The sequence below is a fragment of the Rosa chinensis genome, chromosome 2 (genome assembly GCF_002994745.2).
Source record: "Rosa chinensis cultivar Old Blush chromosome 2, RchiOBHm-V2, whole genome shotgun sequence".
NCBI classification, from domain to species: domain Eukaryota; kingdom Viridiplantae; phylum Streptophyta; class Magnoliopsida; order Rosales; family Rosaceae; genus Rosa; species Rosa chinensis.
This window is the reverse complement of record NC_037089.1, coordinates 19,316,359-19,320,879: the sequence shown is the minus strand read 5'-3', so window position 1 is coordinate 19,320,879 and position 4,521 is coordinate 19,316,359. Positions and strand designations below refer to the sequence as shown.

Genomic DNA, 4,521 nt, shown 5'->3' with positions numbered 1-4,521 from the left:
CGAGGCCGAAACAAGATATCCCCCTTGGAACAGCTCGTTCTTGCACTCATCGTCGCCGCTAGGTACCTCCGCCAGTACTTTCAGGCCCACACAATTCATGTCTTAACGAATCAACCGCTAAGGCAGGTAATGCAGAACCCTGAGCACTCGGGGAATCTTAGCAAATGGGCCATCGAGCTCAGCGAGTTCGACATTGACTACAAACCAAGAACCGCCATGAAGGGCCAGGCGGTGTCGGACTTCATTGCTGAGCTCATTGAGCATTAGGTCAAACCTAACATAGAGGCAGAGCCCAGCACAGAAATGATAACCGCTGAAGGACCAGCCCCCCAGCAATAGGACTGGAACCTACATGTGGACAGCTCCGCTTGTGCCAAGGCCAGTGACGCCGGAGTCATCTTGATAGGGCCAGGGGGACTGAACGTAGAATACGCGTTAAAATTCAACTTCAAGGCCTCAAACAACATGGTGGAGTACGAAGCGCTCATCGCCGGCCTACTCCTCGCCATCAACTCAGGGGCTGATATTGTCAACATATTCAACGACTCCCAGCTTGTCGTTAACCAGGTCAATGACAGTTTCCAGGCCAAGGACCAACAGTTAGGAGCGTACTTGGGGTATGTCAAAATGCTCCTAAAAAAATTCAAATTTCACACCATCCCACAGATCCCCAGGGAAAAGAACGCCAAGGCTGATTCACTAGCAAGACTAGCAACCGCTCAACCACACCAAAGTCTAGCGGACACAAGGGTGGAGTGTCTTAACAGGGCTATCATCACAAAAACCCTAGCAGAGATCTTCAACATTGAGGTCAATCCCAGTTGGGTGAACGAGATCATCGAACACAACCTCAATGGAACAATGCCAGAGGACAAGGTCGAAGCACGACAGCTCAAGCGGAGAGCAACCTGCTACAACATCCAGAATGGCAAGCTTTACTACCAGAGGTTCACCCACCCCAACCTCCTGTGTCTAACCCCAGAGGAGGGAAAGGTCGTTCTGGCAATGATACACGGTAGGGAATGTGGAAACCACTCGGGCGCCAGATCCCTGGCCAATCGTACAATGCGACAAGGCTACTTTTGGCCTACGCTCGGCGACGACGCCAGAAGGATATCGAGATCTTGCCACAAATGTCAACAGTATGCTGATCTCCCACATGCCCCAGCGGAGCCACTGTCGATCATCATTAGTCCATGGATTCGCTTCACGTGGGGCTTGGACTTAATGGGAAAATTCAAAACTGCCAAGGGCCAGTTCAAATACATCATTGTCGCAATCGACTATAACAGCAAGTGGATAGAGGCGGAGCCACTGATGGCAATCACCACCGCCAAGGTAACTCACTTCCTCTGGAAGAACATCTATTGCCACTATGGTGTCCCCCACACAATCATCATAGACAACGGCACACAGTTCAACAACAAGGAACTCATATCTTTCACCTCTAACCTGGGCACCAAGATGAGTTTAGCATCTGTCACTCACCCCCAAACCAATGGCCAGGTCGAAGCAGCAAACAAGATAATCAAGAAACTGCTAAAAAGAAACTCGATGACGCCAAGGGTTTATGGGTGGAGAAGCTTCCAGAAGTTCTGTAGGCCATCAGAACTACCCCAACTTTCGCCATTGGTGAAACACCATTATGCATGATGTTCGAAACTGAGGCCGTCCTACCCATTGAGGTAACTCAACCTACCGCTAGGGTCGAAGGCTGTTGCCCCGAGACCAACGGCGAGGGCGTCAACCTCGACAGAGACCTCCTAGAGGAAAAAAGACACAAGGCCCATTTGCACAATTTGCAAAACAAGCAGCAGGTATCGTGTTTCTACAACGCCAGGGTCAAACCCGAAACCTCCAACTGGGGGACTGGGTAATGAAGGAAGTCATTCCACCACCAACAACACTCCGCCCAACTTGGGAAGGTCCATACAAAATTGTGGAAGTCGCTAGCCCCGGCACATTCTACTTAATGGACAGGGACGGCGCACTACAAAAAAGAATTGTATTAGCTTCACCAATTTGCGTAGGCCTTCAATTGCCGTCGCCAATGCCTCCACTTTTGCGACGGCAAAAACTGAGGGGTCGCGATTGTGCAAAATATTTGCGACGGTAACAACTGCCGTCGCCACTGGGCGTGGCAAACCCAATGGTTTACTTCGGAAAGAGTTAGCCGTAGTAAAATAATATGCTTACGATATGTTTGTTGCAGGAGATTACTATCCCACCTAAATCTAGTCGCTAACCCTAATCCCTCATTCCCTCAGCCTCTATTCGAGATTTCGACTGACCCTGACCCTCAGCCTCTCTTCGACTCACTCCCTCTGTCCCTCAGATTCAGTCGCCGCCGACCCACCGCAAAGTTCGACAGTTCGGCCTTATCTCTAAGCTAGCTTTAACCTCTCAGTCAGTCATCTCACTCCCTCAGCCTCTCAGTCTCAGTCTTCCTATTCGTAATCTCGAACCGCTGAACCGCCGACCCACGGCTTTGCTTCGACCCACTGTAAGTAAACCTTCTCTCTATACTTCATTGTTGGGATGTTGGTCTCCGACCCATCGATCTCCAGTTAATAGATTTGATTATTTGAAATTTCATCTCACAACTCTCAATCTCCCTCAGTCCCTCATCTGAAATTTCATGAACCCAGTAAGTCAAGTAACCAATTATTTCAATTTTCAACCCAATCTCAGTAACTAACTCTGTTTTTGATTAAATAGTCTTAAATCTTACTCTTGGAGAGTTGGAGTCTTGGGGAGAGCGGAGGCCGGAACTCAGGAAGACGAGCAGTCGGAGTAGACAGGAGGAAGGAGGTGAGAAACTGAGAACGTGCGGACTGTGAATCTGTGAGTCTTCATTTGAAAATTGAAATTGCTTTGTGGGTTGTGGCTTCTTTGGTTAATTGATTATATATTTATATGCAGCTAAGCAGCTTGATCAGTTTTTTTTTAATTATAATTTATATGCTTGATTGCTTGGCTGCTTCGTTGAAAGACAGAGAGGGATGGAAATTGCTTTGTGGCCTTGTGGCTTGTTTGATTAATGAATAATGATTATATATTTATATGAGTCTGTGTCTCTGTGTATCAGTGTATGAAAGACACAAATGGTCAAATGGAATTGGTCAATTGGATTGGATAATTATGTTTGGTCATGGAAATGTTTGGTCAATTGGATTGGATAAAAATATATATATTTCTGTTTGTAGTGCAATGCCATCAGGTTTTTCACCACAATACTCATCGGCGTACTTTTTGGTGTCATCTTCTGGAAGAAAGGAAACGTGTTGTAAGTTTAAGAACTTTAACTTACTATAAACTCCATTTGTCAATTTCTTTTTTTGTGTTCTTTTAATATGCGACTGAGTTACAAGTTTTCTCCAATCTGAGTTTAGACCTCCATAAAATTGTTTTTGTTTTGAACAAAGTTGTAGAGGATCCCATTCCTTTTTCTGTAAATATTGCCTCCTAGAGTTCTCACACATATGATTTGTCAACAGAGGGAAACAACAAGATATTCTTAACCTTCTGGGAGCAACCTATTCTGCTGTTCTTTTCCTTGGAGAGGGAAATGCTTCTGCTGTGCAATCTGTGGTTGCGATTGAGAGAACAGTTTTCTACCGAGAAAGAGCAGCAGGAATGTATTCAGAGTTGCCTTATGCATTTGCTCAGGTAATCTATTCGAACATAGACTCACTTTTGTATTTGTTTTTGCCAAACACCAAATTATACATTCTGCTTTGTTATTTATTTATTAACTTTTTATGAACATTTTGTGATGAAGGTGGCCATTGAGACGATTTATGTTGCTATACAAACCATCATTTATTCCTTTCTTTTATTTACCATGATCGGCTACTAATTTAAAGTTGAGAAATTTTTGTATTTCTACTACTTTATATTCATGTGTTTTACGTACTTCTCAATGTATGGAATGATGGTGGTTGCCCTAACTCCTGGCCATCAAATCGCTGCAATTGTCATGGGCTTCTTCATGAGTTTCTGGAATTTGTTCTCCGGTTTCCTCGTCCCTAGACCGGTATGTTATAATTTTTCTCTTTTTTTGTTTTTGTTTTTTTTTTGTTTTTAACGAAAGAAAATAGTAACTATTTTCATTGTCCTTACTCATACTTAAAATTAGCCTAACCCATTTTGCCATCCTGGTTCCGCCACTGTCTGCATACCGTATTTGATCAGCGAAAAAAAAAAATCAAATGCTCATGTTCTGTGGTTTATGCTCCATACCTTATTACGATTTTGTAAAACTGTATACTTGAGTCACTTGCTTATAGACTTACTCCACTGGTTTAGAGGGAGAGAAAAGAGTTTGTTTACTGGGATTCTTTTTGCGCAGAAATAAAGGACATTGTAATATAACAAGAAGAGGATAAGGGCCTCTGAAGAGTTATTATTGTCTGTGGACATGGCAGCTCGGAGAGTCTCCTCCTTACTCTCTCGCTCTCTCTGCTAGGTTTGCTTCTAAGCTTCTCTCTCAAGGTGACACCACCTTTACCTTTGTATTCT

The 4,521-nt window shown here is 44.2% G+C and overlaps 1 long non-coding RNA gene across 1 annotated transcript; it reads left to right on the top strand.

Annotated features, from left to right (window-relative positions):
- The first annotated feature begins 2,038 nt into the window (after positions 1-2,038).
- Positions 2,039-3,836, top strand: LOC121051953. The gene is made up of 4 exons (XR_005807588.1): positions 2,039-2,503; positions 2,719-3,286; positions 3,498-3,669; positions 3,782-3,836. It is a non-coding gene; the product is annotated as an uncharacterized LOC121051953 (long non-coding RNA).
- Positions 3,837-4,521: the final 685 nt, after the last annotated feature.